This window comes from Lampris incognitus, chromosome 20 (assembly GCF_029633865.1).
Source record: "Lampris incognitus isolate fLamInc1 chromosome 20, fLamInc1.hap2, whole genome shotgun sequence".
NCBI lineage: Eukaryota > Metazoa > Chordata > Actinopteri > Lampriformes > Lampridae > Lampris > Lampris incognitus.
Window position 1 is genome coordinate 164,905 of NC_079230.1, and position 27,374 is coordinate 192,278.

The 27,374-nt window shown below is 43.0% G+C and overlaps 3 non-coding genes across 3 annotated transcripts; all 3 read right to left on the minus strand.

The window, feature by feature from the left end:
- Positions 1-3,990: 3,990 nt before the first annotated feature.
- On the minus strand, positions 3,991-4,203 carry LOC130131193 (small nucleolar RNA U3). The gene has a single exon (XR_008812353.1). It is a non-coding gene; the product is annotated as a small nucleolar RNA U3 (small nucleolar RNA).
- Positions 4,204-13,371: 9,168 nt separating this feature from the next.
- Positions 13,372-13,584, minus strand: LOC130131195 (small nucleolar RNA U3). The gene has a single exon (XR_008812354.1). It is a non-coding gene; the product is annotated as a small nucleolar RNA U3 (small nucleolar RNA).
- A 9,352-nt stretch (positions 13,585-22,936) lies between these two features.
- LOC130131196 (small nucleolar RNA U3) lies at positions 22,937-23,149 on the minus strand. The gene has a single exon (XR_008812355.1). It is a non-coding gene; the product is annotated as a small nucleolar RNA U3 (small nucleolar RNA).
- Between the last annotated feature and the right edge of the window lie 4,225 nt (positions 23,150-27,374).

Genomic DNA, 27,374 nt, shown 5'->3' on the forward strand with positions numbered 1-27,374 from the left:
CGAACTCTTCGCAGTAGCCAAGCTAACCACGGCAATGGCATTTCTGATGGAAAGTACCAAGCTTCTCGGAGTGAAAGTCTTGGATAGAAATAATGGACGGCTCTTTTTATATGTTTCGCTTAGTGTAAGGGTTTTATCAGCTCAGGCAGACAATCGCACAGCAACAGAGACTAACTCTTCACAGTAGCCAAGCTAACCACGGCAATGGCATTTCTGATGGAAAGTACCAAGCTTCTCAGTGTAAGTCTTGGGTAAAATTAATGGACGGCTCTTTCTATGTTACGCTTAGCGTAAGGGATTTATCAGCTCAGGCAGACAATCGCACAGAGAATTCCACAGCAACAGAGACGAACTCTTCGCAGTAGCCAAGCTAACCACGGCAATGACATTTCTGATGGAAAGTACCAAGCTTCTTGGAGTGAAAGTCTTGGATAAAATTAATGGATGGATCTTTCTATGATTCGCTAAGTGTAAGGGTTTTATCAGCTCAGGCAGACAATCGCACAGAGAATACCACAGCAACAGAGACTAACTCTTCGCAGTAGCCAGCTGACCATGGCAATGGCATTTCTGATGGAAAGTACCAAGCTTCTCGGAGTGAAAGTCTCGGATGAAATTAAGGGACGGCTCTTTCTATGTTTCGCTTAGCGTAAGGGTTTTATAAGCTCAGGCAGACAATCGCACAGAATTCCACAGCAACAGAGACGAACTCTTCGCAGTAGCCAAGCTAACCACGGCAATGGCATTTCTGATGGAAAGTACCAAGCTTCTCGGAGTGAAAGTCTTGGATAGAATTAATGGACGGCTCTTTTTATATGTTTCGCTTAGTGTAAGGGTTTTATCAGCTCAGGCAAACAATCGCACAGCAACAGAGACTAACTCTTCACAGTAGCCAAGCTAACCACGGCAATGGCATTTCTGATGGAAAGTACCAAGCTTCTCAGTGTAAGTCTTGGGTAAAATTAATGGACGGCTCTTTCTATGTTACGCTTAGCGTAAGGGATTTATCAGCTCAGGCAGACAATCGCACAGAGAATTCCACAGCAACAGAGACGAACTCTTCGCAGTAGCCAAGCTAACCACGGCAATGACATTTCTGATGGAAAGTACCAAGCTTCTTGGAGTGAAAGTCTTGGATAAAATTAATGGATGGATCTTTCTATGATTCGCTAAGTGTAAGGGTTTTATCAGCTCAGGCAGACAATCGCACAGAGAATACCACAGCAACAGAGACTAACTCTTCGCAGTAGCCAGCTGACCATGGCAATGGCATTTCTGATGGAAAGTACCAAGCTTCTCGGAGTGAAAGTCTCGGATGAAATTAAGGGACGGCTCTTTCTATGTTTCGCTTAGCTTAAGAGTTTTATCAGCTCAGGCAGACAATCGCACAGAGAATACCACAGCAATAGAGACGAACCCTTCGCAGTAGCCAAGCTAACCATGGCAGTGGCATTTCTGATGGAAAGTACCAAGCTTCTCGGAGTGAAAGTCTTGGATAGAATTAATGGACGGTTCTTTCTATATGTTTTGCTTAGCATAAGGATTTTTTCAGCTATGGCAGACAATCGCACAGAGAATACCACAGCAACAGAGACTAACTCTTCGCAGTAGCCAAGCTAACCACGGCAATGGCATTTCTGATGGAAAGTACCAAGCTTCTCAGTGTAAGTCTTGGGTAAAATTAATGGACGGCTCTTTCTATGTTACGCTTAGCGTAAGGGATTTATCAGCTCAGGCAGACAATCGCACAGAGAATTCCACAGCAACAGAGACGAACTCTTCGCAGTAGCCAAGCTAACCACGGCAATGACATTTCTGATGGAAAGTACCAAGCTTCTTGGAGTGAAAGTCTTGGATAAAATTAATGGATGGATCTTTCTATGATTCGCTAAGTGTAAGGGTTTTATCAGCTCAGGCAGACAATCGCACAGAGAATACCACAGCAACAGAGACTAACTCTTCGCAGTAGCCAGCTGACCATGGCAATGGCATTTCTGATGGAAAGTACCAAGCTTCTCGGAGTGAAAGTCTCGGATGAAATTAAGGGACGGCTCTTTCTATGTTTCGCTTAGCTTAAGAGTTTTATCAGCTCAGGCAGACAATCGCACAGAGAATACCACAGCAATAGAGACGAACTCTTCGCAGTAGCCAAGCTAACCATGGCAGTGGCATTTCTGATGGAAAGTACCAAGCTTCTCGGAGTGAAAGTCTTGGATAGAATTAATGGACGGTTCTTTCTATATGTTTTGCTTAGCATAAGGATTTTTTCAGCTATGGCAGACAATCGCACAGAGAATACCACAGCAACAGAGACTAACTCTTCGCAGTAGCCAAGCTAACCACGGCAATGGCATTTCTGATGGAAAGTACCAAGCTTCTCGGAGTTAGTCTTGGATATAATTAATGGACGGCTCTTTATGTTTCGCTTAGTGTAAGGGTTTTATCAGCTCAGGCAGACAATCGCACAGAGAATACCACAGCAACAGACTAACTCTTCGCAGTAGCCAAGCTAACCACGGCAATGGCATTTCTGATGGAAAGTACCAAACTTCTCACAGTAAAAGTTTTGGATAAAATTACTGGACGTTTCTTTCTATACGTTTCGCTTAGTGTAAGGGTTTTATAAGCTCAGACAGACAATCGCACAGAGAATACCACAGCAACAGAGACCAACTCTTTGTAGTAGCCAAGCTAACTATTGCAATGGCATTCCTGATGGAAAGTATCAAGTTTCTTGCAGTGAAAGTTTTGGATAAAATTAATGAACGGCTATTCTACATATTTCACTTACTGTAAGGGTTTTATATGTTCAGTCGGACAATCCCGCAGAAATACAATAGCAACAGAAACTAAGTCTTCGTGGAAGCGAAGCAAACCAAGGCAATGTCATTACTGAGGAAAAGTACCAAGCTTCTCCGAGTGAAAGTCTTGGATAAAATTAATGGACAGCTCTTTCTACATGTTTCGCTTAGCGTTAGGGTTTTATCAGCTCAGGCAGTCAATCGCACAGAGAATACCACAGCAACAGAGACGAACTCTTCGCAGTAGCCAAGCTAACCACGGCAATGGCATTTCTGATGGAAAGTACCAAGCTTCTCGGAGTGAAAGTCTTGGATATAATTAATGGACGGCTCTTTATGTTTCGCTTAGTGTAAGGGTTTTATCAGCTCAGGCAGACAATCGCACAGAGAATACCACAGCAACAGACTAACTCTTCGCAGTAGCCAAGCTAACCACGGCAATGGCATTTCTGATGGAAAGTACCAAACTTCTCACAGTAAAAGTTTTGGATAAAATTACTGGACGTTTCTTTCTATACGTTTCGCTTAGTGTAAGGGTTTTATAAGCTCAGACAGACAATCGCACAGAGAATACCACAGCAACAGAGACCAACTCTTTGTAGTAGCCAAGCTAACTATTGCAATGGCATTCCTGATGGAAAGTATCAAGTTTCTTGCAGTGAAAGTTTTGGATAAAATTAATGAACGGCTATTCTACATATTTCACTTACAGTAAGGGTTTTATATGTTCAGTCGGACAATCCCGCAGAAATACAATAGCAACAGAAACTAACTCTTCGCGGTAGCCAAGCTAACCACGGCAAGGGCATTTCAGATTGAAAATACTAGGTTAACTTTATGGTTAGGGTTGAATGCCAGAGCCAACACATGTCAACTGAGCACCTCCGCCAATGCCCAAGTGCTGGATTAGAAATACCCCAAAGATTACGGTTAGGGATAGAGTTTGATTGGTTAAGTCTAGGGGCAATTTGGGTGTTTATTCGTTACAACTGATCTCCCATTGTCTTATATCTTGATTACTTTATCCCGTTTTAAACTTGAAATGTTGTTGGTGGGGTTTGGAACAATACAAGTGTTTTTTTGTTTTTGTTTTTTAAATTTAATTTTTCTGCAATTGCAATTTAATTTTTTAAGAGTTAAGACTAAGGTTTAGATCAAATTGATGAATTTCTGCACTTTTTTCCTTTTTACCACTCAGAACATGCCCCTTCTCTTGATGCTCCCATGAAAGGAACATTGAACATCATCTAAGGCACAGAGCTTGTGATTAAACCACTTCTCTGTACCACATTAGCGCTCAGGAAGAAGCACCCCAGCTCATCATCGTGGGTGGCGGAACTCACTTTAGAAAAACATTTCTCACGATAAGACTAAAAGAACTTATCCCCGAAAGTAGGATTAGGTTTTGCTAAACGTAACGGATGGCTCTATATCTTTCGGTTATGGTTGGGGTAAGGGTTTCATCATCTCAGGCAGACAATCGCACAGAGAATACCACAGCAACAGAGACGAACTCTTCGCAATAGCAGAGCTAACCACGGCAATTGCATTTGTGATGGAAAGTACCAAGCTTGTCGGAGTGAAAGACTTAGATAAAATTAATAGACGGCTCTTTCTAGGTTTCGCTTAGTGTAAGGGTTTTATCAGCTCAGGCAGACAATCGCACAGAGAATACCACAGCAACAGAGACGAACTCTTCGCAGTAGCCAAGCTAACCACGGCAATGGCATTTCTGATGGAAAGTACCAAGCTTCTCGGAGTGAAAGTCTTGGATATAATTAATGGACGGCTCTTTATGTTTCGCTTAGTGTAAGGGTTTTATCAGCTCAGGCAGACAATCGCACAGAGAATACCACAGCAACAGACTAACTCTTCGCAGTAGCCAAGCTAACCACGGCAATGGCATTTCTGATGGAAAGTACCAAACTTCTCACAGTAAAAGTTTTGGATAAAATTACTGGACGTTTCTTTCTATACGTTTCGCTTAGTGTAAGGGTTTTATAAGCTCAGACAGACAATCGCACAGAGAATACCACAGCAACAGAGACCAACTCTTTGTAGTAGCCAAGCTAACTATTGCAATGGCATTCCTGATGGAAAGTATCAAGTTTCTTGCAGTGAAAGTTTTGGATAAAATTAATGAACGGCTATTCTACATATTTCACTTACTGTAAGGGTTTTATATGTTCAGTCGGACAATCCCGCAGAAATACAATAGCAACAGAAACTAAGTCCTCGTGGAAGCGAAGCAAACCAAGGCAATGTCATTACTGAGGAAAAGTACCAAGCTTCTCCGAGTGAAAGTCTTGGATAAAATTAATGGACAGCTCTATGTTTCGCTTAGTGTAAGGGTTTTATCAGCTCAGGCAGACAATCGCACAGAGAATACCACAGCAACAGAGACGAACTCTTCGCAGTAGCCAAGCTAACCACGGCAATGGCATTTCTGATGGAAAGTACCAAGCTTCTCGGAGTGAAAGACTTAGATAAAATTAATAGACGGCTCTTTCTACGTTTTGCTTAGTGTAAGGGTTTTATCAGCTCAGGCAGACAATCGCACAGAGAATACCACAGCAACAGACTAACTCTTCGCAGTAGCCAAGCTAACCACGGCAATGGCATTTCTGATGGAAAGTACCAAGCTTCTCGGAGTTAAAGTCTTGGATAAAATTAATGGACGTTTCTTTCTATACGTTTCGCTTAGTGTGAGGGTTTTATCAGCTCAGGCAGACAATCGCACAGAGAATACCACAGCAACAGAGATGAACTCTTCGCAGTAGCCAAGCTAACCACGGCAATGGCATTTCTGATGGAAAGTACCAAGCTTCTCGGAGTGAAAGTTTTGGATAAAATTAATGGACAGCTCTTTCTACATGTTTCGCTTAGCGTTAGGGTTTGATCAGCTCAGGCAGTCAATCGCACAGAGAATACCACAGCAACAGAGACGAACTCTTCGCAGTAGCCAAGCTAACAACGGCAATGGCATTTCTGATGGAAAGTACCAAGCTTCTCGGAGTGAAAGGCTTAGATAAACTTAATAGACGGCTCTTTCTAGGTTTTGCTTTGCTTAAGGGTTTTATCAGCTCAGGCAGACAATCGCACAGAGAATACCACAGCAACAGAGACGAACTCTTCGCAGTAGCCAAGCTAACCACGGCAATGGCATTTCTGATGGAAAGTACCAAGCTTCTCGGAGTGAAAGTCTTGGATAAAATTAATGGACGGCTCTTTATGTTTCGCTTAGTGTAAGGGTTTTATCAGCTCAGGCAGACAATCGCACAGAGAATACCACAGCAACAGAGACGAACTCTTCGCAGTAGCCAAGCTAACCACGGCAATGGCATTTCTGATGGAAAGTACCTAGCTACTCGGAGTGAAAGTTTTGGATAAAATTAATAGACAGCTCTTTCTACATGTTTCGCTTAGTGTAAGGGTTTTATCAGCTCAGGCAGTCAATCGCACAGAGAATACCAGAGCAACAGAGACGAACTCTTCGCAGTAGCCAAGCTAACCACGGCAATGGCATTTCTGATGGAAAGTACCAAGCTTCTCGGAGTGAAAGACTTAGATAAAATTAATAGATGGCTCTTTCTAGGTTTCGCTTAGTGTAAGGGTTTTATCAGCTCAGGCAGACAATCGCACAGAGAATACCACAGCAACAGAGACGAACTCTTCGCAGTAGCCAAGCTAACCACGGCAATGGCATTTCTGATGGAAAGTACCAAGCTTCTCGGAGTGAAAGTCTTGGATATAATTAATGGACAGCTCTTTATGTTTCGCTTAGTGTAAGGGTTTTATCAGCTCAGGCAGACAATCGCACAGAGAATACCACAGCAACAGACTAATTCTTCGCAGTAGACAAGCTAACCACGGCAATGGCATTTCTGATGGAAAGTACCAAGCTTCTCACAGTAAACGTTTTGGATAAAATTACTGGACGTTTCTTTCTATACGTTTCGCTTAGTGTAAGGGTTTTATAAGCTCACACAGACAATCGCACAGAGAATACCACAGCAACAGAGACCAACTCTTTGTAGTAGCCAAGCTAACTATTGCAATGGCATTCCTGATGGAAAGTATCAAGTTTCTTGCAGTGAAAGTTTTGGATAAAATTAATAGACGGCTCTTTCTAGGTTTCGCTTAGTGTAAGGGTTTTATCAGCTCAGGCAGACAATCGCACAGAGAATACCACAGCAACAGAGACGAACTCTTCGCAGTAGCCAAGCTAACCACGGCAATGGCATTTCTGATGGAAAGTACCAAGCTTCTCGGAGTGAAAGACTTGGATGAAATTAATAGACGGCTCTTTCTAGGTTTCGCTTAGTGTAAGGGTTTTATCAGCTCAGGCAGACAATCGCACAGAGAATACCACAGCAACAGAGACGAACTCTTCGCAGTAGCCAAGCTAACCACGGCAATGGCATTTCTGATGGAAAGTACCAAGCTTCTCGGGGTGAAAGTCTTGGATAAAATTAATGGACGTTTCTTTCTATACGTTTCGCTTTGTGTAAGGGTTTTATCAGCTCAGGCAGACAATGACACAGAGAATACCACAGCAACAGAGACGAACTCTTCGCAGTAGCCAAGCTAACCACGGCAATTGCATTTCTGATGGAAAGTACCAAGCTTCTCGGAGTGAAAGTCTTGGATAAAATTAATGGACGGCTCTATGTTTCGCTTAGTGTAAGGGTTTTATCAGCTCAGGCAGACAATCGCACAGAGAATACCACAGCAACAGAGACGAACTCTTCGCAGTAGCCAAGCTAACCACGGCAATGGCATTTCTGATGGAAAGTACCAAGCTTCTCGGAGTGAAAGTTTTGGATAAAATTAATAGACGGCTCTTTCTAGGTTTTGCTTAGCTTAAGGATTTTATCAGCTCAGGCAGACAATCGCACAGAGAATACCACAGCAACAGAGACGAACTCTTCGCAGTAGCCAAGCTAACCACGGCAATGGCATTTCTGATGGAAAGTACAAAGCTTCTCGGAGTGAAAGTCTTGGATAAAATTAATGGACGCTTCTTTCTATACGTTTCGCTTAGTGTAAGGGTTTTATCAGCTCAGGCAGACAATCGCACATAGAATACCACAGCAACAGAGACGAACTCTTCGCAGTAGCCAAGCTAACCACGGCAATGGCATTTCTGATGGAAAGTACCAAGCTTCTCGGAGTGAAAGACTTAGATAAAATTAATAGACGGCTCTTTCTAGGTTTTGCTTAGTGTAAGGGTTTTATCAGCTCAGGCAGACAATCGCACAGAGAATACCACAGCAACAGAGACGAACTCTTCGCAGTAGCCAAGCTAACCACGGCAATGGCATTTCTGATGGAAAGTACCAAGCTTCTCGGAGTGAAAGACTTAGATAAAATTAATAGACGGCTCTTTCTAGGTTTCGCTTAGTGTAAGGGTTTTATCAGCTCAGGCAGACAATCGCACAGAGAATACCACAGCAACAGAGACGAACTCTTCGCAGTAGCCAAGCTAACCACGGCAATGGCATTTCTGATGGAAAGTACCAAGCTTCTCGGAGTGAAAGTCTTGGATATAATTAATGGACAGCTCTTTCTACATGTTTCGCTTAGTGTAAGGGTTTTATCAGCTCAGGCAGACAATCGCACAGAGAATACCACAGCAACAGACTAACTCTTCGCAGTAGACAAGCTAACCACGGCAATGGCATTTCTGATGGAAAGTACCAAACTTCTCACAGTAAAAGTTTTGGATAAAATTACTGGACGTTTCTTTCTATACGTTTCGCTTAGTGTAAGGGTTTTATAAGCTCACACAGACAATCGCACAGAGAATACCACAGCAACAGAGACCAACTCTTTGTAGTAGCCAAGCTAACTATTGCAACGGCATTCCTGATGGAAAGTATCAAGTTTCTTGCAGTGAAAGTTTTGGATAAAATTAATAGACGGCTCTTTCTAGGTTTCGCTTAGTGTAAGGGTTTTATCAGCTCAGGCAGACAATCGCACAGAGAATACCACAGCAACAGAGACGAACTCTTCGCAGTAGCCAAGCTAACCACGGCAATGGCATTTCTGATGTAAAGTACCAAGCTTCTCGGAGTGAAAGACTTAGATGAAATTAATAGACGGCTCTTTCTAGGTTTCGCTTAGTGTAAGGGTTTTATCAGCTCAGGCAGACAATCGCACAGAGAATACCACAGCAACAGAGACGAACTCTTCGCAGTAGCCAAGCTAACCACGGCAATGGCATTTCTGATGGAAAGTACCAAGCTTCTCGGGGTGAAAGTCTTGGATAAAATTAATGGACGTTTCTTTCTATACGTTTCGCTTAGTGTAAGGGTTTTATCAGCTCAGGCAGACAATGACACAGAGAATACCACAGCAACAGAGACGAACTCTTCGCAGTAGCCAAGCTAACCACGGCAATTGCATTTCTGATGGAAAGTACCAAGCTTCTCGGAGTGAAAGTCTTGGATAAAATTAATGGACGGCTCTATGTTTCGCTTAGTGTAAGGGTTTTATCAGCTCAGGCAGACAATCGCACAGAGAATACCACAGCAACAGAGACGAACTCTTCGCAGTAGCCAAGCTAACCACGGCAATGGCATTTCTGATGGAAAGTACCAAGCTTCTCGGAGTGAAAGTTTTGGATAAAATTAATAGACGGCTCTTTCTAGGTTTTGCTTAGCTTAAGGATTTTATCAGCTCAGGCAGACAATCGCACAGAGAATACCACAGCAACAGAGACGAACTCTTCGCAGTAGCCAAGCTAACCACGGCAATGGCATTTCTGATGGAAAGTACAAAGCTTCTCGGAGTGAAAGTCTTGGATAAAATTAATGGACGCTTCTTTCTATACGTTTCGCTTAGTGTAAGGGTTTTATCAGCTCAGGCAGACAATCGCACATAGAATACCACAGCAACAGAGACGAACTCTTCGCAGTAGCCAAGCTAACCACGGCAATGGCATTTCTGATGGAAAGTACCAAGCTTCTCGGAGTGAAAGACTTAGATAAAATTAATAGACGGCTCTTTCTAGGTTTTGCTTAGTGTAAGGGTTTTATCAGCTCAGGCAGACAATCGCACAGAGAATACCACAGCAACAGAGACGAACTCTTCGCAGTAGCCAAGCTAACCACGGCAATGGCATTTCTGATGGAAAGTACCAAGCTTCTCGGAGTTAAAGTCTTGGATAAAATTAATGGACGTTTCTTTCTATACGTTTCGCTTAGTGTGAGGGTTTTATCAGCTCAGGCAGACAATCGCACAGAGAATACCACAGCAACAGAGATGAACTCTTCGCAGTAGCCAAGCTAACCACGGCAATGGCATTTCTGATGGAAAGTACCAAGCTTCTCGGAGTGAAAGTTTTGGATAAAATTAATGGACAGCTCTTTCTACATGTTTCGCTTAGCGTTAGGGTTTGATCAGCTCAGGCAGTCAATCGCACAGAGAATACCACAGCAACAGAGACGAACTCTTCGCAGTAGCCAAGCTAACCACGGCAATGGCATTTCTGATGGAAAGTACCAAGCTTCTCGGAGTGAAAGGCTTAGATAAACTTAATAGACGGCTCTTTCTAGGTTTTGCTTAGCTTAAGGGTTTTATCAGCTCAGGCAGACAATCGCACAGAGAATACCACAGCAACAGAGACGAACTCTTCGCAGTAGCCAAGCTAACCACGGCAATGGCATTTCTGATGGAAAGTACCAAGCTTCTCGGAGTGAAAGTCTTGGATAAAATTAATGGACGGCTCTTTATGTTTCGCTTAGTGTAAGGGTTTTATCAGCTCAGGCAGACAATCGCACAGAGAATACCACAGCAACAGAGACGAACTCTTCGCAGTACCCAAGCTAACCACGGCAATGGCATTTCTGATGGAAAGTACCAAGCTTCTCGGAGTGAAAGTTTTGGATAAAATTAATAGACGGCTCTTTCTAGGTTTTGCTTAGCTTAAGGATTTTATCAGCTCAGGCAGACAATCGCACAGAGAATACCACAGCAACAGAGACGAACTCTTCGCAGTAGCCAAGCTAACCACGGCAATGGCATTTCTGATGGAAAGTACAAAGCTTCTCGGAGTGAAAGTCTTGGATAAAATTAATGGACGCTTCTTTCTATACGTTTCGCTTAGTGTAAGGGTTTTATCAGCTCAGGCAGACAATCGCACATAGAATACCACAGCAACAGAGACGAACTCTTCGCAGTAGCCAAGCTAACCACGGCAATGGCATTTCTGATGGAAAGTACCAAGCTTCTCGGAGTGAAAGACTTAGATAAAATTAATAGACGGCTCTTTCTAGGTTTTGCTTAGTGTAAGGGTTTTATCAGCTCAGGCAGACAATCGCACAGAGAATACCACAGCAACAGAGACGAACTCTTCGCAGTAGCCAAGCTAACCACGGCAATGGCATTTCTGATGGAAAGTACCAAGCTTCTCGGAGTTAAAGTCTTGGATAAAATTAATGGACGTTTCTTTCTATACGTTTCGCTTAGTGTGAGGGTTTTATCAGCTCAGGCAGACAATCGCACAGAGAATACCACAGCAACAGAGATGAACTCTTCGCAGTAGCCAAGCTAACCACGGCAATGGCATTTCTGATGGAAAGTACCAAGCTTCTCGGAGTGAAAGTTTTGGATAAAATTAATGGACAGCTCTTTCTACATGTTTCGCTTAGCGTTAGGGTTTGATCAGCTCAGGCAGTCAATCGCACAGAGAATACCACAGCAACAGAGACGAACTCTTCGCAGTAGCCAAGCTAACCACGGCAATGGCATTTCTGATGGAAAGTACCAAGCTTCTCGGAGTGAAAGGCTTAGATAAACTTAATAGACGGCTCTTTCTAGGTTTTGCTTAGCTTAAGGGTTTTATCAGCTCAGGCAGACAATCGCACAGAGAATACCACAGCAACAGAGACGAACTCTTCGCAGTAGCCAAGCTAACCACGGCAATGGCATTTCTGATGGAAAGTACCAAGCTTCTCGGAGTGAAAGTCTTGGATAAAATTAATGGACGGCTCTTTATGTTTCGCTTAGTGTAAGGGTTTTATCAGCTCAGGCAGACAATCGCACAGAGAATACCACAGCAACAGAGACGAACTCTTCGCAGTACCCAAGCTAACCACGGCAATGGCATTTCTGATGGAAAGTACCTAGCTACTCGGAGTGAAAGTTTTGGATAAAATTAATGGACAGCTCTTTCTACATGTTTCGCTTAGCGTTAGGGTTTTATCAGCTCAGGCAGTGAATCGCACAGAGAATACCACAGCAACAGAGACGAACTCTTCGCAGTAGCCAAGCTAACCACGGCAATGGCATTTCTGATGGAAAGTACCAAGCTTCTCGGAGTGAAAGACTTAGATAAAATTAATAGACGGCTCTTTCTAGGTTTCGCTTAGTGTAAGGGTTTTATCAGCTCAGGCAGACAATCGCACAGAGAATACCACAGCAACAGAGACGAACTCTTCGCAGTAGCCAAGCTAACCACGGCAATGGCATTTCTGATGGAAAGTACCAAGCTTGTCGGAGTGAAAGTCTTGGATATAATTAATGGACGGCTCTTTATGTTTCGCTTAGTGTAAGGGTTTTATCAGCTCAGGCAGACAATGACACAGAAAATACCACAGCAACAGAGACGAACTCTTCGCAGTAGCCAAGCTAACCACGGCAATTGCATTTCTGATGGAAAGTACCAAGCTGCTCGGAGTGAAAGTCTTGGATATAATTAATGGACGGCTCTTTATGTTTCGCTTAGTGTAAGGGTTTTATCAGCTCAGGCAGACAATCGCACAGAGAATACCACAGCAACAGACTAACTCTTCGCAGTAGCCAAGCTAACCACGGCAATGGCATTTCTGATGGAAAGTACCAAACTTCTCACAGTAAAAGTTTTGGATAAAATTACTGGACGTTTCTTTCTATACGTTTCGCTTTGTGTAAGGGTTTTATAAGCTCAGACAGACAATCGCACAGAGAATACCACAGCAACAGAGACCAACTCTTTGTAGTAGCCAAGCTAACTATTGCAATGGCATTCCTGATGGAAAGTATCAAGTTTCTTGCAGTGAAAGTTTTGGATAAAATTAATGAACGGCTATTCTACATATTTCACTTACAGTAAGGGTTTTATATGTTCAGTCGAACAATCCCGCAGAAATACAATAGCAACAGAAACTAACTCTTCGCGGTAGCCAAGCTAACCACGGCAAGGGCATTTCTGATTGAAAATACTAGGTTAACTTTATGGTTAGGGTTGAATGCCAGAGCCAACACATGTCAACTGAGCACCTCCGCCAATGCCCAAGTGCTGGATTAGAAATACCCCAAAGATTACGGTTAGGGATAGAGTTTGATTGGTTAAGTCTAGGGGCAATTTGGGTGTTTATTTGTTACAACTGATCTCCCATTGTCTTATATCTTGATTACTTTATCCCGTTTTAAACTTTAAATGTTGTTGGTGGGGTTTGGAACAATACAAGTGTTTTTTTGTTTTTGTTTTTTAAATTTAATTTTTCTGCAATTGCAATTTAATGTTTTAAGAGTTAAGACTAAGGTTTAGATCAAATTGATGAATTTCTGCACTTTTTTCCTTTTTACCACTCAGAACATGCCCCTTCTCTTGATGCTCCCATGAAAGGAACATTGAACATCATCTAAGGCACAGAGCTTGTGATTAAACCACTTCTCTGTACCACATTAGCGCTCAGGAAGAAGCACCCCAGCTCATCATCGTGGGTGGCGGAACTCACTTTAGAAAAACATTTCTCACGATAAGACTAAAAGAACTTATCCCCGAAAGTAGGATTAGGTTTTGCTAAACGTAACGGATGGCTCTATATCTTTCGGTTATGGTTGGGGTAAGGGTTTCATCATCTCAGGCAGACAATCGCACAGAGAATACCACAGCAACAGAGACGAACTCTTCGCAATAGCAGAGCTAACCACGGCAATGGCATTTGTGATGGAAAGTACCAAGCTTCTCGGAGTGAAAGTCTTGGATAAAATTAATGGACGTTTCTTTCTATATGTTTCGCTTAGTGTAAGGGTTTTATAAGCTCAGACAGACAATCGCACAGAGAATACCACAGCAACAGAGACCAACTCTTTGTAGTAGCCAAGCTAACTATTGCAATGGCATTCCTGATGGAAAGTATCAAGTTTCTTGCAGTGAAAGTTTTGGATAAAATTAATGAACGGCTATTCTACATATTTCACTTACTGTAAGGGTTTTATATGTTCAGTCGGACAATCCCGCAGAAATACAATAGCAACAGAAACTAAGTCTTCGTGGAAGCGAAGCAAACCAAGGCAATGTCATTACTGAGGAAAAGTACCAAGCTTCTCCGAGTGAAAGTCTTGGATAAAATTAATGGACGGCTCTATGTTTCGCTTAGTGTAAGGGTTTTATCAGCTCAGGCAGACAATCGCACATAGAATACCACAGCAACAGAGACGAACTCTTCGCAGTAGCCAAGCTAACCACGGCAATGGCATTTCTGATGGAAAGTACCAAGCTTCTCGGAGTGAAAGACTTAGATAAAATTAATAGACGGCTCTTTCTAGGTTTTGCTTAGTGTAAGGGTTTTATCAGCTCAGGCAGACAATCGCACAGAGAATACCACAGCAACAGAGACGAACTCTTCGCAGTAGCCAAGCTAACCACGGCAATGGCATTTCTGATGGAAAGTACCAAGCTTCTCGGAGTTAAAGTCTTGGATAAAATTAATGGACGTTTCTTTCTATACGTTTCGCTTAGTGTGAGGGTTTTATCAGCTCAGGCAGACAATCGCACAGAGAATACCACAGCAACAGAGATGAACTCTTCGCAGTAGCCAAGCTAACCACGGCAATGGCATTTCTGATGGAAAGTACCAAGCTTCTCGGAGTGAAAGTTTTGGATAAAATTAATGGACAGCTCTTTCTACATGTTTCGCTTAGCGTTAGGGTTTGATCAGCTCAGGCAGTCAATCGCACAGAGAATACCACAGCAACAGAGACGAAGTCTTCGCAGTAGCCAAGCTAACAACGGCAATGGCATTTCTGATGGAAAGTACCAAGCTTCTCGGAGTGAAAGGCTTAGATAAACTTAATAGACGGCTCTTTCTAGCTTTTGCTTAGCTTAAGGGTTTTATCAGCTCAGGCAGACAATCGCACAGAGAATACCACAGCAACAGAGACGAACTCTTCGCAGTAGCCAAGCTAACCACGGCAATGGCATTTCTGATGGAAAGTACCAAGCTTCTCGGAGTGAAAGTCTTGGATAAAATTAATGGACGGCTCTTTATGTTTCGCTTAGTGTAAGGGTTTTATCAGCTCAGGCAGACAATCGCACAGAGAATACCACAGCAACAGAGACGAACTCTTCGCAGTAGCCAAGCTAACCACGGCAATGGCATTTCTGATGGAAAGTACCTAGCTACTCGGAGTGAAAGTTTTGGATAAAATTAATAGACAGCTCTTTCTACATGTTTCGCTTAGCGTTAGGGTTTTATCAGCTCAGGCAGTCAATCGCACAGAGAATACCAGAGCAACAGAGACGAACTCTTCGCAGTAGCCAAGCTAACCACGGCAATGGCATTTCTGATGGAAAGTACCAAGCTTCTCGGAGTGAAAGACTTAGATAAAATTAATAGACGGCTCTTTCTAGGTTTCGCTTAGTGTAAGGGTTTTATCAGCTCAGGCAGACAATCGCACAGAGAATACCACAGCAACAGAGACGAACTCTTCGCAGTAGCCAAGCTAACCACGGCAATGGCATTTCTGATGGAAAGTACCAAGCTTCTCGGAGTGAAAGTCTTGGATATAATTAATGGACAGCTCTTTATGTTTCGCTTAGTGTAAGGGTTTTATCAGCTCAGGCAGACAATCGCACAGAGAATACCACAGCAACAGACTAATTCTTCGCAGTAGACAAGCTAACCACGGCAATGGCATTTCTGATGGAAAGTACCAAACTTCTCACAGTAAAAGTTTTGGATAAAATTACTGGACGTTTCTTTCTATACGTTTCGCTTAGTGTAAGGGTTTTATAAGCTCACACAGACAATCGCACAGAGAATACCACAGCAACAGAGACCAACTCTTTGTAGTAGCCAAGCTAACTATTGCAATGGCATTCCTGATGGAAAGTATCAAGTTTCTTGCAGTGAAAGTTTTGGATAAAATTAATAGACGGCTCTTTCTAGGTTTCGCTTAGTGTAAGGGTTTTATCAGCTCAGGCAGACAATCGCACAGAGAATACCACAGCAACAGAGACGAACTCTTCGCAGTAGCCAAGCTAACCACGGCAATGGCATTTCTGATGGAAAGTACCAAGCTTCTCGGAGTGAAAGACTTGGATGAAATTAATAGACGGCTCTTTCTAGGTTTCGCTTAGTGTAAGGGTTTTGTCAGCTCAGGCAGACAATCGCACAGAGAATACCACAGCAACAGAGACGAACTCTTCGCAGTAGCCAAGCTAACCACGGCAATGGCATTTCTGATGGAAAGTACCAAGCTTCTCGGGGTGAAAGTCTTGGATAAAATTAATGGACGTTTCTTTCTATACGTTTCGCTTAGTGTAAGGGTTTTATCAGCTCAGGCAGACAATGACACAGAGAATACCACAGCAACAGAGACGAACTCTTCGCAGTAGCCAAGCTAACCACGGCAATTGCATTTCTGATGGAAAGTACCAAGCTTCTCGGAGTGAAAGTCTTGGATAAAATTAATGGACGGCTCTATGTTTCGCTTAGTGTAAGGGTTTTATCAGCTCAGGCAGACAATCGCACAGAGAATACCACAGCAACAGAGACGAACTCTTCGTAGTAGCCAAGCTAACCACGGCAATGGCATTTCTGATGGAAAGTACCAAGCTTCTCGGAGTGAAAGTTTTGGATAAAATTAATAGACGGCTCTTTCTAGGTTTTGCTTAGCTTAAGGATTTTATCAGCTCAGGCAGACAATCGCACAGAGAATACCACAGCAACAGAGACGAACTCTTCGCAGTAGCCAAGCTAACCACGGCAATGGCATTTCTGATGGAAAGTACAAAGCTTCTCGGAGTGAAAGTCTTGGATAAAATTAATGGACGCTTCTTTCTATACGTTTCGCTTAGTGTAAGGGTTTTATCAGCTCAGGCAGACAATCGCACATAGAATACCACAGCAACAGAGACGAACTCTTCGCAGTAGCCAAGCTAACCACGGCAATGGCATTTCTGATGGAAAGTACCAAGCTTCTCGGAGTGAAAGACTTAGATAAAATTAATAGACGGCTCTTTCTAGGTTTTGCTTAGTGTAAGGGTTTTATCAGCTCAGGCAGACAATCGCACAGAGAATACCACAGCAACAGAGACGAACTCTTCGCAGTAGCCAAGCTAACCACGGCAATGGCATTTCTGATGGAAAGTACCAAGCTTCTCGGAGTGAAAGACTTAGATAAAATTAATAGACGGCTCTTTCTAGGTTTCGCTTAGTGTAAGGGTTTTATCAGCTCAGGCAGACAATCGCACAGAGAATACCACAGCAACAGAGACGAACTCTTCGCAGTAGCCAAGCTAACCACGGCAATGGCATTTCTGATGGAAAGTACCAAGCTTCTCGGAGTGAAAGTCTTGGATATAATTAATGGACAGCTCTTTCTACATGTTTCGCTTAGTGTAAGGGTTTTATCAGCTCAGGCAGACAATCGCACAGAGAATACCACAGCAACAGACTAACTCTTCGCAGTAGACAAGCTAACCACGGCAATGGCATTTCTGATGGAAAGTACCAAACTTCTCACAGTAAAAGTTTTGGATAAAATTACTGGACGTTTCTTTCTATACGTTTCGCTTAGTGTAAGGGTTTTATAAGCTCACACAGACAATCGCACAGAGAATACCACAGCAACAGAGACCAACTCTTTGTAGTAGCCAAGCTAACTATTGCAATGGCATTCCTGATGGAAAGTATCAAGTTTCTTGCAGTGAAAGTTTTGGATAAAATTAATAGACGGCTCTTTCTAGGTTTCGCTTAGTGTAAGGGTTTTATCAGCTCAGGCAGACAATCGCACAGAGAATACCACAGCAACAGAGACGAACTCTTCGCAGTAGCCAAGCTAACCACGGCAATGGCATTTCTGATGGAAAGTACCAAGCTTCTCGGAGTGAAAGACTTGGATGAAATTAATAGACGGCTCTTTCTAGGTTTCGCTTAGTGTAAGGGTTTTATCAGCTCAGGCAGACAATCGCACAGAGAATACCACAGCAACAGAGACGAACTCTTCGCAGTAGCCAAGCTAACCACGGCAATGGCATTTCTGATGGAAAGTACCAAGCTTCTCGGGGTGAAAGTCTTGGATAAAATTAATGGACGTTTCTTTCTATACGTTTCGCTTAGTGTAAGGGTTTTATCAGCTCAGGCAGACAATGACACAGAGAATACCACAGCAACAGAGACGAACTCTTCGCAGTAGCCAAGCTAACCACGGCAATTGCATTTCTGATGGAAAGTACCAAGCTTCTCGGAGTGAAAGTCTTGGATAAAATTAATGGACGGCTCTATGTTTCGCTTAGTGTAAGGGTTTTATCAGCTCAGGCAGACAATCGCACAGAGAATACCACAGCAACAGAGACGAACTCTTCGCAGTAGCCAAGCTAACCACGGCAATGGCATTTCTGATGGAAAGTACCAAGCTTCTCGGAGTGAAAGTTTTGGATAAAATTAATAGACGGCTCTTTCTAGGTTTTGCTTAGCTTAAGGATTTTATCAGCTCAGGCAGACAATCGCACAGAGAATACCACAGCAACAGAGACGAACTCTTCGCAGTAGCCAAGCTAACCACGGCAATGGCATTTCTGATGGAAAGTACAAAGCTTCTCGGAGTGAAAGTCTTGGATAAAATTAATGGACGCTTCTTTCTATACGTTTCGCTTAGTGTAAGGGTTTTATCAGCTCAGGCAGACAATCGCACATAGAATACCACAGCAACAGAGACGAACTCTTCGCAGTAGCCAAGCTAACCACGGCAATGGCATTTCTGATGGAAAGTACCAAGCTTCTCGGAGTGAAAGACTTAGATAAAATTAATAGACGGCTCTTTCTAGGTTTTGCTTAGTGTAAGGGTTTTATCAGCTCAGGCAGACAATCGCACAGAGAATACCACAGCAACAGAGACGAACTCTTCGCAGTAGCCAAGCTAACCACGGCAATGGCATTTCTGATGGAAAGTACCAAGCTTCTCGGAGTGAAAGACTTAGATAAAATTAATAGACGGCTCTTTCTAGGTTTCGCTTAGTGTAAGGGTTTTATCAGCTCAGGCAGACAATCGCACAGAGAATACCACAGCAACAGAGACGAACTCTTCGCAGTAGCCAAGCTAACCACGGCAATGGCATTTCTGATGGAAAGTACCAAGCTTCTCGGAGTGAAAGTCTTGGATATAATTAATGGACAGCTCTTTCTACATGTTTCGCTTAGTGTAAGGGTTTTATCAGCTCAGGCAGACAATCGCACAGAGAATACCACAGCAACAGACTAACTCTTCGCAGTAGACAAGCTAACCACGGCAATGGCATTTCTGATGGAAAGTACCAAACTTCTCACAGTAAAAGTTTTGGATAAAATTACTGGACGTTTCTTTCTATACGTTTCGCTTAGTGTAAGGGTTTTATAAGCTCACACAGACAATCGCACAGAGAATACCACAGCAACAGAGACCAACTCTTTGTAGTAGCCAAGCTAACTATTGCAACGGCATTCCTGATGGAAAGTATCAAGTTTCTTGCAGTGAAAGTTTTGGATAAAATTAATAGACGGCTCTTTCTAGGTTTCGCTTAGTGTAAGGGTTTTATCAGCTCAGGCAGACAATCGCACAGAGAATACCACAGCAACAGAGACGAACTCTTCGCAGTAGCCAAGCTAACCACGGCAATGGCATTTCTGATGGAAAGTACCAAGCTTCTCGGAGTGAAACACTTAGATGAAATTAATAGACGGCTCTTTCTAGGTTTCGCTTAGTGTAAGGGTTTTATCAGCTCAGGCAGACAATCGCACAGAGAATACCACAGCAACAGAGACGAACTCTTCGCAGTAGCCAAGCTAACCACGCCAATGGCATTTCTGATGGAAAGTACCAAGCTTCTCGGGGTGAAAGTCTTGGATAAAATTAATGGACGTTTCTTTCTATACGTTTCGCTTAGTGTAAGGGTTTTATCAGCTCAGGCAGACAATGACACAGAGAATACCACAGCAACAGAGACGAACTCTTCGCAGTAGCCAAGCTAACCACGGCAATTGCATTTCTGATGGAAAGTACCAAGCTTCTCGGAGTGAAAGTCTTGGATAAAATTAATGGACGGCTCTATGTTTCGCTTAGTGTAAGGGTTTTATCAGCTCAGGCAGACAATCGCACAGAGAATACCACAGCAACAGAGACGAACTCTTCGCAGTAGCCAAGCTAACCACGGCAATGGCATTTCTGATGGAAAGTACCAAGCTTCTCGGAGTGAAAGTTTTGGATAAAATTAATAGACGGCTCTTTCTAGGTTTTGCTTAGCTTAAGGATTTTATCAGCTCAGGCAGACAATCGCACAGAGAATACCACAGCAACAGAGACGAACTCTTCGCAGTAGCCAAGCTAACCACGGCAATGGCATTTCTGATGGAAAGTACAAAGCTTCTCGGAGTGAAAGTCTTGGATAAAATTAATGGACGCTTCTTTCTATACGTTTCGCTTAGTGTAAGGGTTTTATCAGCTCAGGCAGACAATCGCACATAGAATACCACAGCAACAGAGACGAACTCTTCGCAGTAGCCAAGCTAACCACGGCAATGGCATTTCTGATGGAAAGTACCAAGCTTCTCGGAGTGAAAGACTTAGATAAAATTAATAGACGGCTCTTTCTAGGTTTTGCTTAGTGTAAGGGTTTTATCAGCTCAGGCAGACAATCGCACAGAGAATACCACAGCAACAGAGACGAACTCTTCGCAGTAGCCAAGCTAACCACGGCAATGGCATTTCTGATGGAAAGTACCAAGCTTCTCGGAGTTAAAGTCTTGGATAAAATTAATGGACGTTTCTTTCTATACGTTTCGCTTAGTGTGAGGGTTTTATCAGCTCAGGCAGACAATCGCACAGAGAATACCACAGCAACAGAGATGAACTCTTCGCAGTAGCCAAGCTAACCACGGCAATGGCATTTCTGATGGAAAGTACCAAGCTTCTCGGAGTGAAAGTTTTGGATAAAATTAATGGACAGCTCTTTCTACATGTTTCGCTTAGCGTTAGGGTTTGATCAGCTCAGGCAGTCAATCGCACAGAGAATACCACAGCAACAGAGACGAACTCTTCGCAGTAGCCAAGCTAACCACGGCAATGGCATTTCTGATGGAAAGTACCAAGCTTCTCGGAGTGAAAGGCTTAGATAAACTTAATAGACGGCTCTTTCTAGGTTTTGCTTAGCTTAAGGGTTTTATCAGCTCAGGCAGACAATCGCACAGAGAATACCACAGCAACAGAGACGAACTCTTCGCAGTAGCCAAGCTAACCACGGCAATGGCATTTCTGATGGAAAGTACCAAGCTTCTCGGAGTGAAAGTCTTGGATAAAATTAATGGACGGCTCTTTATGTTTCGCTTAGTGTAAGGGTTTTATCAGCTCAGGCAGACAATCGCACAGAGAATACCACAGCAACAGAGACGAACTCTTCGCAGTACCCAAGCTAACCACGGCAATGGCATTTCTGATGGAAAGTACCTAGCTACTCGGAGTGAAAGTTTTGGATAAAATTAATGGACAGCTCTTTCTACATGTTTCGCTTAGCGTTAGGGTTTTATCAGCTCAGGCAGTGAATCGCACAGAGAATACCACAGCAACAGAGACGAACTCTTCGCAGTAGCCAAGCTAACCACGGCAATGGCATTTCTGATGGAAAGTACCAAGCTTCTCGGAGTGAAAGACTTAGATAAAATTAATAGACGGCTCTTTCTAGGTTTCGCTTAGTGTAAGGGTTTTATCAGCTCAGGCAGACAATCGCACAGAGAATACCACAGCAACAGAGACGAACTCTTCGCAGTAGCCAAGCTAACCACGGCAATGGCATTTCTGATGGAAAGTACCAAGCTTGTCGGAGTGAAAGTCTTGGATATAATTACTGGACGGCTCTTTATGTTTCGCTTAGTGTAAGGGTTTTATCAGCTCAGGCAGACAATGACACAGAAAATACCACAGCAACAGAGACGAACTCTTCGCAGTAGCCAAGCTAACCACGGCAATTGCATTTCTGATGGAAAGTACCAAGCTTCTCGGAGTGAAAGTCTTGGATATAATTAATGGACGGCTCTTTATGTTTCGCTTAGTGTAAGGGTTTTATCAGCTCAGGCAGACAATCGCACAGAGAATACCACAGCAACAGACTAACTCTTCGCAGTAGCCAAGCTAACCACGGCAATGGCATTTCTGATGGAAAGTACCAAACTTCTCACAGTAAAAGTTTTGGATAAAATTACTGGACGTTTCTTTCTATACGTTTCGCTTTGTGTAAGGGTTTTATAAGCTCAGACAGACAATCGCACAGAGAATACCACAGCAACAGAGACCAACTCTTTGTAGTAGCCAAGCTAACTATTGCAATGGCATTCCTGATGGAAAGTATCAAGTTTCTTGCAGTGAAAGTTTTGGATAAAATTAATGAACGGCTATTCTACATATTTCACTTACAGTAAGGGTTTTATATGTTCAGTCGAACAATCCCGCAGAAATACAATAGCAACAGAAACTAACTCTTCGCGGTAGCCAAGCTAACCACGGCAAGGGCATTTCTGATTGAAAATACTAGGTTAACTTTATGGTTAGGGTTGAATGCCAGAGCCAACACATGTCAACTGAGCACCTCCGCCAATGCCCAAGTGCTGGATTAGAAATACCCCAAAGATTACGGTTAGGGATAGAGTTTGATTGGTTAAGTCTAGGGGCAATTTGGGTGTTTATTTGTTACAACTGATCTCCCATTGTCTTATATCTTGATTACTTTATCCCGTTTTAAACTTTAAATGTTGTTGGTGGGGTTTGGAACAATACAAGTGTTTTTTTGTTTTTGTTTTTTAAATTTAATTTTTCTGCAATTGCAATTTAATGTTTTAAGAGTTAAGACTAAGGTTTAGATCAAATTGATGAATTTCTGCACTTTTTTCCTTTTTACCACTCAGAACATGCCCCTTCTCTTGATGCTCCCATGAAAGGAACATTGAACATCATCTAAGGCACAGAGCTTGTGATTAAACCACTTCTCTGTACCACATTAGCGCTCAGGAAGAAGCACCCCAGCTCATCATCGTGGGTGGCGGAACTCACTTTAGAAAAACATTTCTCACGATAAGACTAAAAGAACTTATCCCCGAAAGTAGGATTAGGTTTTGCTAAACGTAACGGATGGCTCTATATCTTTCGGTTATGGTTGGGGTAAGGGTTTCATCATCTCAGGCAGACAATCGCACAGAGAATACCACAGCAACAGAGACGAACTCTTCGCAATAGCAGAGCTAACCACGGCAATGGCATTTGTGATGGAAAGTACCAAGCTTCTCGGAGTGAAAGTCTTGGATAAAATTAATGGACGTTTCTTTCTATATGTTTCGCTTAGTGTAAGGGTTTTATAAGCTCAGACAGACAATCGCACAGAGAATACCACAGCAACAGAGACCAACTCTTTGTAGTAGCCAAGCTAACTATTGCAATGGCATTCCTGATGGAAAGTATCAAGTTTCTTGCAGTGAAAGTTTTGGATAAAATTAATGAACGGCTATTCTACATATTTCACTTACTGTAAGGGTTTTATATGTTCAGTCGGACAATCCCGCAGAAATACAATAGCAACAGAAACTAAGTCTTCGTGGAAGCGAAGCAAACCAAGGCAATGTCATTACTGAGGAAAAGTACCAAGCTTCTCCGAGTGAAAGTCTTGGATAAAATTAATGGACGGCTCTATGTTTCGCTTAGTGTAAGGGTTTTATCAGCTCAGGCAGACAATCGCACATAGAATACCACAGCAACAGAGACGAACTCTTCGCAGTAGCCAAGCTAACCACGGCAATGGCATTTCTGATGGAAAGTACCAAGCTTCTCGGAGTGAAAGACTTAGATAAAATTAATAGACGGCTCTTTCTAGGTTTTGCTTAGTGTAAGGGTTTTATCAGCTCAGGCAGACAATCGCACAGAGAATACCACAGCAACAGAGACGAACTCTTCGCAGTAGCCAAGCTAACCACGGCAATGGCATTTCTGATGGAAAGTACCAAGCTTCTCGGAGTTAAAGTCTTGGATAAAATTAATGGACGTTTCTTTCTATACGTTTCGCTTAGTGTGAGGGTTTTATCAGCTCAGGCAGACAATCGCACAGAGAATACCACAGCAACAGAGATGAACTCTTCGCAGTAGCCAAGCTAACCACGGCAATGGCATTTCTGATGGAAAGTACCAAGCTTCTCGGAGTGAAAGTTTTGGATAAAATTAATGGACAGCTCTTTCTACATGTTTCGCTTAGCGTTAGGGTTTGATCAGCTCAGGCAGTCAATCGCACAGAGAATACCACAGCAACAGAGACGAAGTCTTCGCAGTAGCCAAGCTAACAACGGCAATGGCATTTCTGATGGAAAGTACCAAGCTTCTCGGAGTGAAAGGCTTAGATAAACTTAATAGACGGCTCTTTCTAGCTTTTGCTTAGCTTAAGGGTTTTATCAGCTCAGGCAGACAATCGCACAGAGAATACCACAGCAACAGAGACGAACTCTTCGCAGTAGCCAAGCTAACCACGGCAATGGCATTTCTGATGGAAAGTACCAAGCTTCTCGGAGTGAAAGTCTTGGATAAAATTAATGGACGGCTCTTTATGTTTCGCTTAGTGTAAGGGTTTTATCAGCTCAGGCAGACAATCGCACAGAGAATACCACAGCAACAGAGACGAACTCTTCGCAGTAGCCAAGCTAACCACGGCAATGGCATTTCTGATGGAAAGTACCTAGCTACTCGGAGTGAAAGTTTTGGATAAAATTAATAGACAGCTCTTTCTACATGTTTCGCTTAGCGTTAGGGTTTTATCAGCTCAGGCAGTCAATCGCACAGAGAATACCAGAGCAACAGAGACGAACTCTTCGCAGTAGCCAAGCTAACCACGGCAATGGCATTTCTGATGGAAAGTACCAAGCTTCTCGGAGTGAAAGACTTAGATAAAATTAATAGACGGCTCTTTCTAGGTTTCGCTTAGTGTAAGGGTTTTATCAGCTCAGGCAGACAATCGCACAGAGAATACCACAGCAACAGAGACGAACTCTTCGCAGTAGCCAAGCTAACCACGGCAATGGCATTTCTGATGGAAAGTACCAAGCTTCTCGGAGTGAAAGTCTTGGATATAATTAATGGACAGCTCTTTATGTTTCGCTTAGTGTAAGGGTTTTATCAGCTCAGGCAGACAATCGCACAGAGAATACCACAGCAACAGACTAATTCTTCGCAGTAGACAAGCTAACCACGGCAATGGCATTTCTGATGGAAAGTACCAAACTTCTCACAGTAAAAGTTTTGGATAAAATTACTGGACGTTTCTTTCTATACGTTTCGCTTAGTGTAAGGGTTTTATAAGCTCACACAGACAATCGCACAGAGAATACCACAGCAACAGAGACCAACTCTTTGTAGTAGCCAAGCTAACTATTGCAATGGCATTCCTGATGGAAAGTATCAAGTTTCTTGCAGTGAAAGTTTTGGATAAAATTAATAGACGGCTCTTTCTAGGTTTCGCTTAGTGTAAGGGTTTTATCAGCTCAGGCAGACAATCGCACAGAGAATACCACAGCAACAGAGACGAACTCTTCGCAGTAGCCAAGCTAACCACGGCAATGGCATTTCTGATGGAAAGTACCAAGCTTCTCGGAGTGAAAGACTTGGATGAAATTAATAGACGGCTCTTTCTAGGTTTCGCTTAGTGTAAGGGTTTTATCAGCTCAGGCAGACAATCGCACAGAGAATACCACAGCAACAGAGACGAACTCTTCGCAGTAGCCAAGCTAACCACGGCAATGGCATTTCTGATGGAAAGTACCAAGCTTCTCGGGGTGAAAGTCTTGGATAAAATTAATGGACGTTTCTTTCTATACGTTTCGCTTAGTGTAAGGGTTTTATCAGCTCAGGCAGACAATGACACAGAGAATACCACAGCAACAGAGACGAACTCTTCGCAGTAGCCAAGCTAACCACGGCAATTGCATTTCTGATGGAAAGTACCAAGCTTCTCGGAGTGAAAGTCTTGGATAAAATTAATGGACGGCTCTATGTTTCGCTTAGTGTAAGGGTTTTATCAGCTCAGGCAGACAATCGCACAGAGAATACCACAGCAACAGAGACGAACTCTTCGCAGTAGCCAAGCTAACCACGGCAATGGCATTTCTGATGGAAAGTACCAAGCTTCTCGGAGTGAAAGTTTTGGATAAAATTAATAGACGGCTCTTTCTAGGTTTTGCTTAGCTTAAGGATTTTATCAGCTCAGGCAGACAATCGCACAGAGAATACCACAGCAACAGAGACGAACTCTTCGCAGTAGCCAAGCTAACCACGGCAATGGCATTTCTGATGGAAAGTACAAAGCTTCTCGGAGTGAAAGTCTTGGATAAAATTAATGGACGCTTCTTTCTATACGTTTCGCTTAGTGTAAGGGTTTTATCAGCTCAGGCAGACAATCGCACATAGAATACCACAGCAACAGAGACGAACTCTTCGCAGTAGCCAAGCTAACCACGGCAATGGCATTTCTGATGGAAAGTACCAAGCTTCTCGGAGTGAAAGACTTAGATAAAATTAATAGACGGCTCTTTCTAGGTTTTGCTTAGTGTAAGGGTTTTATCAGCTCAGGCAGACAATCGCACAGAGAATACCACAGCAACAGAGACGAACTCTTCGCAGTAGCCAAGCTAACCACGGCAATGGCATTTCTGATGGAAAGTACCAAGCTTCTCGGAGTGAAAGACTTAGATAAAATTAATAGACGGCTCTTTCTAGGTTTCGCTTAGTGTAAGGGTTTTATCAGCTCAGGCAGACAATCGCACAGAGAATACCACAGCAACAGAGACGAACTCTTCGCAGTAGCCAAGCTAACCACGGCAATGGCATTTCTGATGGAAAGTACCAAGCTTCTCGGAGTGAAAGTCTTGGATATAATTAATGGACAGCTCTTTCTACATGTTTCGCTTAGTGTAAGGGTTTTATCAGCTCAGGCAGACAATCGCACAGAGAATACCACAGCAACAGACTAACTCTTCGCAGTAGACAAGCTAACCACGGCAATGGCATTTCTGATGGAAAGTACCAAACTTCTCACAGTAAAAGTTTTGGATAAAATTACTGGACGTTTCTTTCTATACGTTTCGCTTAGTGTAAGGGTTTTATAAGCTCACACAGACAATCGCACAGAGAATACCACAGCAACAGAGACCAACTCTTTGTAGTAGCCAAGCTAACTATTGCAATGGCATTCCTGATGGAAAGTATCAAGTTTCTTGCAGTGAAAGTTTTGGATAAAATTAATAGACGGCTCTTTCTAGGTTTCGCTTAGTGTAAGGGTTTTATCAGCTCAGGCAGACAATCGCA